The following is a 16228-nucleotide window of genomic DNA, read 5'->3' as shown; positions in this document are numbered from 1 at the left end:
TTATATATATTACATAGTGAAAAGTATTCATTTTATAACAAAGGATGAATTCGATGTTATTAGCATGGATAATATTTGCTTTGTTGAAATGACTTTCTGAAGTTTTTCTTATCAATTATTATCGTTCAGGCTTTGCGTGTACGAGCAAGGGGAAGAAAAATTATTGACCACCACCACAGTTCTTGTACTATAAACCTTCTTTTGTACACATTATGCTGTTTGACTTTTTCTGCTGTAAATTGGGCGTGTGGTGAGTTGTTAACCATCACATTCTGATTATAAGGCCTGCTTACATGTCCACTGGGACCGGTCCAGCAGACCACATATGGGAACTATTTCACGCTTCAGTGGTTCGCCTGCGATTCAAATCCGTGCTATCGGTCAACAACATCAGACCACCTTATCGAGGAGGTCTCAAAGTTATCTGCACTGGTCTTGCTCAGTTGCTTCATCCTGCTCCTCGAGAAATCGCAGTTACGTACGTTGATCGAAGGGGTATGAAAGTTGTTTTCCTTTTCATCTCTGGTAAGTGAGTAGCGTTTTTCAACAAATAAAAATTTAGCTAGATAGTGCAAGTTTAATTTAAACTACTTCCGCATCTATTGCGTCGCTGTTGAACCCAAATTTGAAATACCGGTACCTTGCCTGATATCAAACTTTGTAATTCTGTATTGACTTATGTTTCGTCCACTAAATATCTTGGTGTTTTTCTATCCAGTGATCTTAGAGATGACCTTGGCTTGAAACGTCAGTATAAATCAATTTATTTTATAGCCCATATAATTTTGAAAAATTTCGTCAATTGTTCCACTACTGTGAAAAATCTTTTATTTGAGACGTATTGTTGTAGCATTTATAACTGCCAGCGCTAGTTGTTTTTCAATATTTATAAATATAAAAAAAGTTAAAATTTCATATAATAATGCTTATCGCGTAATTCACTGTGTCTCTAGATCTGAGAGTGTCTGTCACAAAATGGTATCTGGGAACATTCCCTCTTTCGAAGCACTCCATAGAAAAAATCTGTGGTTGTTCATGACGAGATGCAGGAACTCCAATAACATTTTATATTACAATCATTATTTGATTCCCAGATACTGTTTGTTACGGGCTATCTTAGATTCTATACTTCACTTCTGGTCTCTTAAATTGCTATATTATAACTCTTTTTGAGACTTACTGTGAATCTGATTGTCATATCAGGTATTTTATGTATATATTGCGTTATTTTTGTTTTGCTTATGTTTATTTGTTGTGTTGTTTTTATATGGACCACAGCGGTCTGGAGTAATAAACGAATTTGAATTGAATTGTACTGGTGGGATCCCGGTGCGGCATGCTGGGTTGTTGTTTTGAAATAGAGAATTAAGTTTTAATGTCTAAAGATCATTGGTAGGAGCTGAGCGCAATACGACATATGTTGATAAACTTCAGTTTGCATTGAGAAATGTTATGAAATTTCACCATACCTCATCCTAGCTGGCAACGGTACCCTAACTGTACATACCGGTACAAATTCAATGCTTCAGTGTCGGTAACGTTGCAGTAGTAGGGCGATATTAAATAATGAAAGTGCTTCTATTGACATATGATGAGCCCACTTCACACAAAGTGTTCGATTGATAAACTGTATATGTTTAAATTTGGTTCCCAGTAGACTACTGGTGGTAACTGTAGGCCTACCGTATTATTTTGTTAATGTATCGTGTGACATAAGGTGCCGTTGAACGCTGAATGGACGGCCAAAATGATCTAACTCGTCTACCTTTTATGCCTTTAATTAATTTGACGTTTTGTTCTTAGATTATGGGCAAATTTCAATGGGAAAGCAACACCTCATCATATTCTGCAAATAACTTCACAGAACTTCAATCAAGAACGTGCATATAATTTTGATACTTTAATTAATTAACATTTGTATTGAATTTATGGATTTATTGAAAATAAATTATATGCAGTGTTTGCAAACCACGACTCATTTGCTTTAGTCCGGCAGATCTAAAACTGTTCTGATCTTGTTAGTTTGGACATGTAATCGGGGGCGCTAAGTGGTCTCCGAGACTACTTTGACATTTCCGAATCGAACCGGTTCACTGGACTGGTTGCGATGGACATGTAATCAGGCCTAATTATTGAGAACTTTGTAACCCGACTAGAGCAGAACATGCTAACAACAGGTCTGATCCGACAATACTCACTTTTGACCAGCAGTGCTATCGCCCGCGAAGAGCAAATAAGCAACAACAGTTGGTACAAATTTCAGCATTTCTGAACTAAAAACAGTTAGATAAACTTATTATCTTCGAACTTATAAATATTGAACATATTGGAAAACCTATACAAAGCAAGAAAAAAACTCAATCACAAATTGTCTTGAAAGTCAAAACTAAGATGCCAAAAATAGAAAAATTTGAGCATATTCTAGAACAGGGATGGCGAACCTTTTTCAATAAATGGGTCACAAATGATATTTTTATCGCGGAACAGAAGAGAGTGGGTCACAGATATTTATTCAATGTTTGTAACTATAAGAAACTTCTGAAACCTTATAAGCCTAGTTGGTGTATCAGGGATTTTCATGGCACTCGATTTTATGAAATTAGAGTACGAAAACACGCATACAGGTTACTAAATGCGTCTAGGCTGATGCGGCAAATTATCTTACGGTTCCAACGCGTTCGGTCAGCTTTAAACCCCGTTGAGGCACTTTTACACTGGCCCATTGTTATTTCAGTTCGCTAGGTTTTTATTTCAAGTCTGAAAGCTTTTGTTTTTTCAATGGCATTGTAGCCGGGAAACTAAATAAAAAACTAAAATGCAAAGTAGCATCTAGTTCTCGTAAAACCCCTAAAACAGTCTGCAGATGCACTTCCGGAAGAGACAAGACGTTACGAGAAATGAACAGATCAATTGTTATGTCATAAACGATGTCAGAGCCAATAGCTGAATAACGGTACACAGCGGTGCAGACATACGTCCAACATTGAGGGATTTGAAAATTATCATACCGGTTTAGAAATTAGCAATTTGAATATGAGCGATCGCGGCCCTGACTGCCCAAGCTTAGTTATTGTTAGATTAATTTAAGGCCAGTTTTATTAATTTTCATAATCGATATGTTAGCATTTTTATTTTATTCGTGCCTTGGCGGGTCACGAATAAAACGCGGTGGGTCACTTTGTGACCCGCGGGTCAGTGGTTCGCCATCCCTGTTCTAGAATATGTATTCTAAAGGTATTGAAGTAGCATTATGGCAATCAAGAAAAAAAATGCATTATAGGAAATGTTGTACGATCTTGATCAAAATTAAACAAAATGAAGCAAAATCCTTGTATTTGGCCCCGTAAGCTCTCATGTGTTGGCCAATGCTGTAAACCAGGGGTTCCCAAACCTATTTGGCCGCGGGCCAAAACTTCAAGGCGAGGATACTCGCGGGCCAGTAAAGGGGAGTGACCAAAAGAGCGCGACGTAACGGCCGGGGTTCAGGGCGCGCTTGAGCGCACTGAGAAAATTTTGAAAAAAAGCACCAAAATAGGCCGCAAGATTGATTCTAGATACACGCAGTATCGCAGTTTGTTATGTAATAAAATCATAGAGTATAATAGTTAGATGATAGAATACCCGAGGAATAACGAGCACGACTTTCAACAAGGATTTGCAACTGATTGCGACTAATGAAGTTACTTGCACATCTGGAATACGACTCCGTATAAATGGCTACTCATATCATAGTCAAGTTTATTTTTTCAATCCAGTAAAAATAACAAACGAAATTATGAAAAACGTAAAATTTACACACATTTTCACTGGGAAGCGAAGTCGCGGGGAACTGATTATTAAGCAGCGACACCCAAGGTCTGATATTTAATTAAGTTTGGAGTTGAAGTTTTTATAACACTGTTATCTCTGGTGAGTATGGCTTAGGCAGCTGAACTACCAATATTATTCACTGACACATGCAGAGGCTGTACGAGATGACCCCAGATAGCGAATCATGGTTTGTTCTGCTACATTTTGTTTGAAATGACATCTACTTGCATTCGCGTAAAAATTCTCCTTCAACAAACGGACGATTCTTTTTAGCGATGTTGTAGGCTTTAATATAACTGGCCAATAACTTGGATTCACTACCATTTGACATTTATTTAAACATGTTCATTTGATTTTTGTATGAATTTAGCAATGACTTGAATCTTTAAATACGCGCGTCAACTGATCATAATTTGAAGTATGCTCCGTCTCATAATGGCGCTTGATGTTGTATTCCTTCAGAACTGGAATAGTTTTTGGCAAGGAGGACAAATCGCTGAAGTTTGATTCTTTCCAATAAAGAAATAAGAACGCTGCTATTCATCCAAAAAACGTCTGTTTTTAGTGTTTAGTTTTCGTTTCTGTGACATCTTTAAGCTTTCTCAATATAGAGCTGATAACTAAAATACTGCCGTACGTAACCCTAATACCGGTACGTATACACAGGATACCGGTATAATTGAATTTTTACGAATATACACGTGCTTGAAATGACGTAACAATTGGCGGCATCTAGGACTACGACGCAAAAAGATGAACACATTTAATTTGTTAAACGTATTAGTATTTATTCACGATATAGTTTCACTAATGTTCGACGGGCCATTTTAAATCGTCTCGCGAGCCTTAATTGGACCGCGGCTTGGGAACCCCTGCTGTAAACAGTGAAATATTGCTATGTTGCACTACACAATTTGCTTTTATTCTTGACAACATTTGTAATTTTAGTAACTTTCAATTCGGAATCATTTTCTATTTATGAATCGCTAAGTACACAATATTTCGTAGTTATCATTTTTAGCGTCATAGTTTCAGCTTATAGGTCTTTTTTTGAAACTCGGGCGAAATCTCCGGTTAGAATTAGTAATAGGGAGAAGTAAACACTTACCTGATCAGAAACGTATCATACGCTCTAATATTCGAAAATACGATTTGAAACTTGTTTATCGCATCGTTTATAAAATATATAAGTCAACGGGTTAACCAACTATTTTACTGACTTTAGAAACCTTATTACGTAAAAACTTGGTGGCTCTGACAATATAGAGACCATATCTTAGGTCTGTTTTAAAAGCTCACACTGAGTACCGTATTTCCCATGACAGTATGATAAGGGTACATTTCTGTATTTAGTTCGGTGCATTTTCATTTCGGACATTGTTTTGTTTGTAGGGAAATTTCTTTTACATAAATCAACTAAATGGCCACAATTCTGCAGTTAGAAATAGCTGAGTGACAACATAAAAATGTGGAAATAGACGCTTCCAGCTCTGCTGTTTCGGAGTTTTTAAGAGTCATAGATGAATCAAGAGTCCTGGTAATGAATGGACAAGCTTTAAAATGTTTCTGGTTCTCAGTATGCTGCTTCAAATATTGATATTTTGCTTTGACTCCGTATTTATAGAACTGGCAGAATGACTTAGATTCATAAGCAGCCATGGGCGCTAACCACTCTTTCAGCAAGTCATCCTTTAGCCACTATTTTTAAAATTTCTGGTCATATCGTTTGCCACTTCTGCACTTGTTTCTTTAAACATTCTTATAGCAGTATAGGAGTAGAATTAGTGAACAACAGTCTGACAGTATTTCCTGACTTCAGATTTTAGCATAACAACAGCGTTCAGTTCACGCTACTTTTAGAGCAATAGCCTAATAATAAAAATAAATTTGAGTTTGGTTGCGCGAGACTAACTTCCTATCTTTTCTCTATGCCTTTATGCTAGTGGATCCGTATGCGTATACTGTAGCTGGAATAAACATGACTATTCTATCCAATTAAAGAGTCCAGCTGCACACTAACGCAAATGTATTTCTGTAACGTTTCGTCCGACCAGAGTCAGACTTCCTTAGACAAGCAGTTTCAACGTTACAGGAATACGTTTGTGTTAGTGTGCAGCTGGACTCTTTAATTGGATAGAATAGCCTAATAATAATTGCCAATATTTTGGCGAACCTCCGCTGTTGTTTTGAGCACTATTACCCTAACTTCGATTGGAAAACTTTTCTGTATTTTAATCTATATCTACAAATGTTAGGTACTGGTGAACTTCTTTGCCACTAGAAAACAATGCAAAATAACATTTGTAAAAAATAATCTAAATGGACGCTGAAATAATCCAGAAAATAATCCAACATCTAAATGGGTATTTCTTACATCTAAATCACACAAAAATAATCTAAATCTAGATTAAAATAATCCAAGTTGGCAACACTGGAATAACGGTGTCAATAGCATAAACCAGCGTTTCTCAACCTTTTTTGGTCGCGGACTATTTTCTCAACGGCAAAAACCTTTGCGGACTCAAGGTGCGTTCATTGCAACCGTACTCTGTGTGAAGAAGCAATAAAACCAAACACAACAGAAATTTAACAAATTTCAAAATCGGAAATTCGCTGCAATCACGCGTTCGTTAAGAGTCGACTGTTTCAGTGTATAATGGCCTTTTCTGTCGCACAATTTTCAATCCATGACAACGACGAGAATTTAAAATGTCTTTCTATTTTATTTTAATTGTGTTCATGGTAACTCGCGGTTGAGACGACGGGTTACGACAAGATGAAAGCATTACTTCTTCAAAATGCCACGGCAATCTGCGAACATAATAATGTGAGAATATATTGCCCGATTATATTTAGTTTTGATACATATTATTTTACGATCTTGCGAATTTGTTATCGCCGTTAGAAAAATCCTACTATCTGCTATAAATTTCCAGAAAGTACTTGATTTAGTACTTATTAAGAATATATTTAACGTATATTAGTAAATCAAAAATACATATTCATCGCCTGGCTTTATTATTAATTTTATGTGATCTTTTTAATCTGCGGTTTGTCTGGACGAAATAAAAGCACTACTCTCAGAAAATATCATGACAATCCGTGGACATAAAAATGCGTGGCAAATTGCCCCATTATATTTTGTTTTTATTTTTGTTAATTCGACAAATCTGAGCTGTTCGTACCTACGGCGGGTACTGTACTAACCAATGTGGAGGTAGTAAAGCAAATAATCCTAAGCGAAAAAACTTATGGTGTTCCCCGTTTTTTTAGTATTTTGTATTGCCGCTTTTCAATTGAGAAAATTTGGGTTGCCACAATTGACACCTACCAAAAAAAAAATTATTCCTGGATGTTTGAACTCACGAAAAACACCATCTATCGACACGTGTGCAGACTCACTCGTGTTTTCGTCGGAAATCCGCAAGTGAGTCCCATCGTTTGATTGAGCGACGCGCAAGTGACCATATTTTCGAAAAGTAAATTTCTATTCTAATAGTTGAATATTCGAACATATGTCCATCCCTACTCAGTAACCAGTAATTATTAACTCGATTAATGTTATATGAATTGCTTGCTTTATATTTTGCTTTGCTTTATATTTTTTATGTCAATTCTAACGTAAATCGTAACTTGGCTGATAGTTAAGTTTCGCAAAAACGTTCGCGGCCCGCAGTTAAATTCTTGCTCGTTGTGGACTCATTCAAATGCTCTGCGGACTCATTTGAGACCGCGGACTCGGGTTGGAAAACACTGGCATAAACTTATGTTCTACTTATGCGGTATGATTGCTCAAAAAATTTCCTAAAGCGATTAGTTTGCTAGACTAGTTTTGAAATAGTTCCCCAAAAGCTGCTTAAAAATATGAAGAAGAGGTTATACTTTCTAAACATGTTCTCGTCAGAAAATTCGGCCCACACAACAGACTCTTTGAATGATATCAAAGTGAAAAAAGACAAGAATAATCATTGAATAACTACCACACAGAAAATATACAGTGAAAGTCAATGATGTTCCATATGGAAGAAAAAATATGAATTGTCGAGTTGATCCAGCATCCAGTCATCACGAAATATTATGTCAAACCCTCATTACTTCACACGTCGTTGACCACAAAGATATATTTGAAATGAATGAGCTTACATGCTATGCAATCTGCTAATAATCTCTTGCCTGTAGTTTAAATAGCCTTCGATCTATATTTTGAATATGAATATTGATTATGGAAAACTTAATACTTAAATCTGAACAGCCAAGGTCGAAAACTGTCCAACACCACACTGACAGGCCCATAAATACTGATATTGTTAAACATACGGTACTGCTAGACAATTTTTCTTACGTAATAAAAGACCTTTGATATATTCATTTTCGCCATCAACATCTCCTTCGCAATCACTTCGACAGCCCTTCCCTTTATAACGTTTTTGCATCTATATGCCGATCACTAGGTACTAAAATAGACGAAAACAAGCCAAAACAAGATGCAGCACGAAGAAAGTTTGGAAGCATAAATGCCAAAATGGCGGCGAATAAATGATCCCGCGCTGAGACAACGCAAAACGAGAGAGAAGATCGTTCCATATATTTATAGTTCAGTGGTGCATATCCCTCAGGCGCCAACAGTTTGTGACAGATCAAACAATCAATATTTGCGATGCGATGAGACTGCGTTTACAAACGAATTAGTATCGAATTACATCTTGCCTTTGGCCTGTTACTGCATAACATTGTGCTATATGGAAAGAGTTAGAATAGGTCAGTAAATACGAATTGGTCTTATTTAGTTGGATGATTTCCATAAACATAATTGGATTGGCACAACACGACGCATCAATTTGTTTAGAGGTCGACAAAAAAGCAGAGTGCAGCAGATTGCTAGTATAGTAGGCTTGTGGTTTTGCTGCTACTGACATGCTGATAGATCTGACATAGTATATTCGTCAATATTGATCCTAACTCTTTCACAAAGTTTGTAAATTTTAGTTTGAAAGTCAAGGTTAAGTCGCATGCAAAGACAATGATTATTTTGATGGCTGTGGTAAGTATAGAAATGAGCGAAACGAAAAGTAGTCTAAGCTTAATAACCTCTGTGCTGGTCCTAACAAAGATTATAAAATATATATTTTATGTCTACCCCATTGTCTGTCTATTTATGTTGGAAAGGGGTTAGAATAGGCCAAATGTCTATCTATAGACTGCGTTTCCTTTCGATATTTTTTCCCTTTTCGGTAAGTAACGAGACACTGGTTTAGCTTGTTTTATTCTATTGCCATACATCCATCACAAGAGTCGGCACTGAGTTGACTTGTGAGTCATAAAGCCATTTATGACTTTAATTTGGACACTTGTCATAAAAATAACTAGAACTATTGAGCAATACAATTGAATACGCTGATTCCAGTAACAATATCTTCTCAAAAGCAAGTGTGGTGAAATAACTAGATACAATAAAATGTCATCGGGACGACTGGCTGGGAAAGCAGCTCTCGTGACAGGTGGTGGCAGAGGAATCGGACGAGCAGTTTGTCAAGTTTTTGCAAAAGAAGGAGCCAGTGTTGCTGTTCTTGACATAGATGAAGACGGGATAAAAGAAACTATAAAACTACTGCAAAGCGATCAAAATAATAAACATTGTGCAGTCAAAGCTGATGTATCTTCTCCTGAACAAGTAGAACAAGCTTTCAAAACCGCCCAACACAATCTCGACAAACAAATAACTATTCTTGTTAATTGTGCTGGAATATTGAAAGGAACTACTATTAAAGAATTTGATGAAGTCATCAAAGTGAATTTGAGAGGCACGTATCTTATGTCTCAAAAGTTTGTGGCTTCACTGGAAAACTCAGGTGTGGAAGAGGAAACTAGAGGTATCGTGGTGAATCTGTCAAGCCTTGCAGGTATTCGAGCAAGCGTGGTATCATCGCCATACTCAGCCTCCAAATTTGGAGTTATAGGTTTGACGAAGACCATGGCATTAGAGTTCCAAAAACAAAAAGTTCGATTCAATGCCGTATTGCCAGATATGATTGACACCCCTATGCTTGGTGGCGTTGACAGAACTGAGAATGCTATCAAGCAAAATCCAATGCAAAGACTCGGTAAACCTGAGGAAGTAGCGAATGTTTGTTTATTTCTAGCATCAGATGAAAGTTCATACGTCAACGGCGCGTGCATCGAAGTTACTGGGGGAAACCGCTGCTAAGGAAATTAGTTTTAATTCGTATCAAACATGAATTAGAAAATGTATAAAAAATAGAATCAAGAAAGTCGTATAATCAAAATAAAAATGGAAATTGATCTTTAGAAAATTTTGAATTCCCACCCTTCCAATCTCATTTATTCATTTTAAGCTTTTCCAAAATGATGGAAACTGATATATTTCATGTTTTTGTTATTGAAAGGAATTTAGGTCGGTGAACATTTTTGAATGAATTGATTAATGTCAAGTACGAATAATTATATTATAAGCAAGGTGTTATCATATATGATAGGATGTAGTTAGTAAATGGATGACCTATGCTCCCCATTGTTGGAGTTACCTAAGGTATGTCAGTACTTGATGCATACACATCATATTATGCTTTGTTATACAAGTCAATTATATCCATTTCATGTAATGAAATGTAGCTTTATTGAAATTGATCCGGCGAAGGTGAATATGTAAACCAGTGGCGTAGCAAGACTCTCGTGCCCGAGCACACCGATTCCGCTTCTCCCGCAAAAACGCTCCGCGTCTTTGAAACCAGATGTTGGAATACTACGCAGTGCCTTTATTTGGACGAAAGTGGTCATGTGACTATCAATAATATCGTTGAATTCAAAATGACTATAAAAGTGTTATTGTCACTTTGGGTGTATTGTAACCAAAGTGCACGATTTTCAAATCAGACGAAACTTTTAGCAGCATGTCACAGATTTGCAAAATCACAAAATACCATCAAGTGCCATTTTATTGTAATCACAATATTGAAAGCACGTGGCATTTTGCGATATTTACACAACTATTTCTCATTGATATGCGAGTACGGGTGGGCAAAATTTAATATTTTATTGAATTGAATATTTTTAACGAGTACCGAATAACAAATATTTTGGAACGTCGGTGGAAACATTAAAACATTAAAAAATCGGCGACAAAGCCTTTTTACTGGTTAACTCCGTTGTAATCGCTAATTGTTCTTATCACCAATCGTTTTGGCGGCGATATCCAGGTTTTGTTAATCTATATTCCCGCCCTCTCTTTTTTACAAATATGAATTCTTGCGGGTTGGCAGACATCGAAGTTTTATATTTCGGGTTTACCCGTTTGTTCACATCGGCAACAGCTGTTGAAGACATTGAGGACTCAAATTAACATTTGCGTTGGCTTTAATATTACCTATCAAGATTTGTAAATTTACGGTCCCAATTTTATGCGAATGGTAATAATATTGTCGATACCGTGATGCTGATATTTATTAAGACGATAATTAACTTTCTCATGTTTTTCTATGGTGATAAACTTCGCAAATCTGAAATTGTGCCAATCCTGAATGTTGATTTAAAATAGTGATTGAATAATTCGGCAATAAAGGCATTTCTGCGTGGTCATAATACGAGATGACGTTAATGAACAGCACTTCTTTTACAGGATATTTTACGTATGCGACTTAATGCTAAAAAGATTGGACTCGAGTGCTTTTTTTTTCGAGTGCTCGAGTGCCTAATAGAGGTCAGGCGCTAATTGTAACTAATTCCCTCAAGTTTCAACATGTTTTCAACAAAACAATACCCCGGCGATAATTATAGCTAAAATGTTACCGAGCAATTCACAATTTTATTTATGGAATTTGAAAATTCACCAGTTTCTTGACGATATTGATAATGTCACGCCCTAATTATTAGTGAAAAAAATACTCCCCTTCTTCCGCGGCGGTTTGACGGGTTCTTTGTTCCAATCTTCAGAAATTTCTGACACGGAGGGATATAGAATACTGAATCCGGAGGGTTGAATCCCTGTCGACTTACTGGTGATTTTCCGTTTTGAAATGCGTGGAACATTCACTATTTTAAATTAAATGACGTTTCGCGGGCTAGAGTTCTCCCCGAAAATGTGTACCAGACGTTAGTTAGACGATAGATAAAACAAAAAAGTTAAAGTTAAAAAATACAAAGTTATATCACAAAAAAATGCGTTTTGTTACATTTATTTTGCATTCCCAACAAAATACATATTTTCCCTAATTAAAGTCGTCGATGAATCTGTTCCTGTCGGTCAAGCTTGACACACGTTTGGACGAGTGTGGGGCGGTTTTTTGGTCGCCGATAAATTAAAAAGTTGCCACACGTTATTTGTATAACGATAATAACTGAAAATTTAGATTTTATAATAGAAGTGAATTTGTCCCAAGATGGTATTTTACGATTCTTGCCCACAGAAAATAAACACGCTGACAGGCTTGGTTATAATTGATATTCGTTTAATTTATTTAACACTATTAATAAACGCGCCACACCAAGTGCGGCCATATAAATTGCAGTCGCATCGGTATGGACTGTATGTTTTTGGCGCTCTCACATTAATTATAATTTTCAACAAAACAATACCCTGACGGTCATTGAAGCTGAATTCGTTACCGAGTAATTCACAATTTTATTTACGGAATTTGCAATTTCAAGATCTCACTTGACGATTTTGATGATGTCATGCCCTAATTATTACTGCTTGCCTCAAAATACAACAAATGTAATCATTTTCGACGATAACAGGCGCAACAATTCGTAAACGAGCCGTTATAACGAAATTCGCGATTGATTTTACCTCTCTCTTGTTTACAATTTTAACATCCCGCCGGCCATGTATGGTCGAATAAAATGTTCACATATTCGAAACATGACTTGGCCATGGATGGAAGGGATCACTAAAGAGCTAATAGAAAGTACATACGCGAGGGTATGATATTAATATCGAGAATATTTGTGAGCATATCACAGGACGGAAATATTTTGCACCCGGCTGTTTGTTGGCAGAACAACGATACGCTAAAGTTGATTGATCGAATACAGGGAAATATTTATTTATCATCTCACTTGCGAACATCGAGGTTTGGGCGGAATTGTACGATCATGTTGTCTTTCTTAAATAATAACTTTTTCAATAAATGTTCATTTTACTTTTGCGTCTTTATTATATGTCGGGTTTTCATTAATTTTAAAGCCGAAATTGTCCGAAATACTCCAACAGGTGTATAAGTACAATAATAATAGTACTTACCAGGGAAGTTTAATACACACGATGTGTTAAAGGTGTCGTAACTCCCGTTTTTTAATTTGATTGTTTTACATTCTGCTTAAAAAACAACGTCGTTTTGCAGTCATCTAACGTAACTCTCGCGACCAAATCTTTTTTGTTTTGTATGGCATCGTCTTGGCGACGAATTTCTTGCCGACTGAATTTTAATTGTGTTTTAGGATAAGTTATTTTCTGTTTGTTGGTTTCTAAACTTTACAAACAAAAGTTTAACAGGAAAGTAGGTCAACCTATCTCCTAAAACAGGGGAATATCCTGTGTAATATTTCGGAGGGAACGTAGGTTAACCTATCTTTTAAAACAGCAGGTGGCGACTTTCAAAGTGGTTCAAAATCACAAATTATTAATTATCAGATTAGGTTTAGGGATAAATCGAAAAGTTGAATTACCAGCGCACCTAACCCTAATTAGTTGATTGCTATTTATATTTGGGGGGGGGGGGATTATTTTGCACAGGATTTGTACAAATGATCCACCCTGTAACTAATATGGTTTCCAGCCTACGTGTATCAATCGTTGTCTGTTAGATGGAAGGAGTAACAAATGTGAAAGCCTTTGCTGTTCACGCGAGTAAGCAACTGACACCGTGATACATTGCATGAAAGTTTTGTTCGCGGCAAGTGTCTTTTCGTTGCCGATGAATTCGCTTGTTTTAATTAAACATGAATTCGCTTAAAGGGAACTCGGTTAACGGAAAGGCTTCTCTTTAATTCATAATATTAACCGGAGGAGCGCTTTTTCGAGTATCTATGCCGTTTTAAATGGGTTATATGAAAGGCTAGAGCACCTAACTTGTTAAAATCGGCAAAAGCACTTTCGCACTTTTTTTTTCGACTGCGAAGCACTTTCGCACTCATAATTCGCTTAGAGTTAACACTGAATTGGTAACCTAATATTCGCGCTTTCACATTAGCAAACTTATCCACCATCTTCCTCACATCAAGTCGGGTGGAGCGTTCAGATTCAATACTCAGCAGCGCCAGTCCAGAGAGCCTTTTCTGCGACATCGTGCTCCTGAGATGATTTTTTATTAATTTCAGTTTCAAAAACCAAATTATGCAACCTTTTAAATTTGTTTCGAAAATCAGTAGCTTACCTGTGATAATTGTCGTGTAAATTTTGAGAGAAACTCATTCGCGCCGGCGCCATCACGTTTGGAGATTGAACACGTATCTGGTTTTCCGGAGTTTTCTACCGATACCACCGATGCTAGGCCTAATTCCTCCTCAGTTACGTTCGGTATTCCCAGGCTACTTGTTTAAATTTGGTTTGAATATTTCGTTTATCTTGGTTACTTTAATTTTTTTCATACGTTCTACCTCTTCTGCCCTTTTTTGCGTTTCTGTGCGCCACTGAAAGGTTTTGCTTTCGACATCATTCTGACAGTCTTCACAATTGTGCCGGTACGATCAAACCACACGACGCCACAAATCGACGACTCCCTGGCATTGTTACATAACAAAACGATTTGAGCAGTACTAACATCAACATTATAAGATGTGCTTTACTGGTTTTGCAATGCAGCTTTTAGTTTGGCGGCTTAAATTTCTAAATTCTAACCGCTTGGGGCCTCTTTGCGCTGTACCCCCCAGGGGAGGTTGCCGTCTCCTGCCGTGCTCGATAGTACATTAACTTAGAGACCCAACTTATTATATCGCAAATCGTCACTGTCTGAGTTAAGAAGGGGGAGAGTTAAGACAGAAAGGAACAGTATATATCAGGGGTGACGAACCTATTTGTTATCGCCATTTTATCAGTCTCCACTGAGTAAGCGGGGCGCAAAACATTTTAGTCATACTATGATACCTGTTAATTTTTAACAACAGAAACGAACAACAAACGAAGGAGATGCAGCATAAAATAAAATATAACAAAGAAACATTCAATCAATTTTCTGATTTGTGAGATTTCCGCTTTACTAAGCGCTTAATATTAGAAACTCTCAACTGCATACTAATAACTGCAATCACGGAGAAGTTTCGTAGTTAACTCTTTTATTGGCAAGAGAGCAAGCTTAATATTCGTTTCTATATTGTGCCAAACGAAAGAAAAAACGTGGAAACGTGTTTTCAAAAATTGTTCAAAGGCTACTTTCGGCATCATAAAGAGAGAAGATACAATGTACGACTTACTTTGAGGAACGGGCACAGTTACACAATAGTCGAAAACGGGTTTTTCGTTAAATTGCGACGTCACAGACTCGGAAGATCGATCCATATCCTTGACCAATTGATTACTGACCATTACTCGAAACCGAAACACCGGTTTCTATATTGAAATGATATCTGCGTTGGTCAATGTGTTTGTTAACAATTTCCCAGTTTGGTGATAATTATCATTTTTATGTTGCCCCTCGATGCAGATAACAATCTACGCCAGAGATTGATTAGTGAAAAGGGCTGAAGTATTGAAACGGGACGCAGTGTATGCTTATAGGCTACTATCTTCTTTCTGACCTGGGTCGAGGATGGCTAAAACAGAAGCTAAACTTAACAGCAAGTGTATTCAAACGTTGTTTTTGCCTCTACACCTTAATTCTCAAAGTTAAGTTTGGATTGTAAGTGAGTTGGAATTGAAATTCACGATTACATTAATATCAGTAGTATCGGTATGTAACAGTTGAGTCAGTGACAGAAAAACTCAGAATCGTACTGCACTAGCAATTTTTTACCAGGCTATTTACCAATCTCTAACAAACTGATGCGTGGTGTGGTGTTGTGCTAATCAATTTCATTCGTGACATTTAAATATGGCTAATCGTTCTTACTGAACTTTTCTAACACTTTTGCATAGCACAATGTGTTGCAGTACCTTACATGATAAAGGCAAAATCCAATTCCATACAATTTGAATTGTAAATCGAGATATGCTGTGACCTACATACGCCATCTCTCCGCATCGCAAATATTCATTGTTCCAGCGTTATTATCGACCTCCGTTATTTCAATTTAATACGTTGGTGCCAAACATATATCTATGTTATATATACATTCAATGTAATCGTTTTTACTTATCGACCTCTATCGGTAGGTATGTTGATAGGTATTTGTCTGCTTGTTACGCGATATCTCACAAAAGCGAGGTTGAATCTGCTCCAAATTTTGCATGTGCATTCATCATATCTCG

General features: G+C 36.8%; 1 long non-coding RNA gene and 1 pseudogene across 1 annotated transcript; both read left to right on the top strand.

The window, feature by feature from the left end:
• Nucleotides 1-262: 262 nt before the first annotated feature.
• On the top strand, nucleotides 263-1968 carry LOC120333373 (uncharacterized). Its single transcript, XR_005568224.2, has 2 exons — nucleotides 263-525; nucleotides 1804-1968. It is a non-coding gene; the product is annotated as an uncharacterized LOC120333373 (long non-coding RNA).
• Nucleotides 1969-8494: 6526 nt separating this feature from the next.
• Nucleotides 8495-10292, top strand: LOC120333368 ((3R)-3-hydroxyacyl-CoA dehydrogenase pseudogene; annotated as a pseudogene).
• The last annotated feature ends 5936 nt before the right edge of the window (nucleotides 10293-16228 follow it).

Source organism: Styela clava, chromosome 13 (assembly GCF_964204865.1).
Source record: "Styela clava chromosome 13, kaStyClav1.hap1.2, whole genome shotgun sequence".
Lineage (NCBI taxonomy): Eukaryota > Metazoa > Chordata > Ascidiacea > Stolidobranchia > Styelidae > Styela > Styela clava.
The sequence above is the reverse complement of the archived record's forward strand: the minus strand, read 5'-3'. Positions and strand labels throughout refer to the sequence as shown.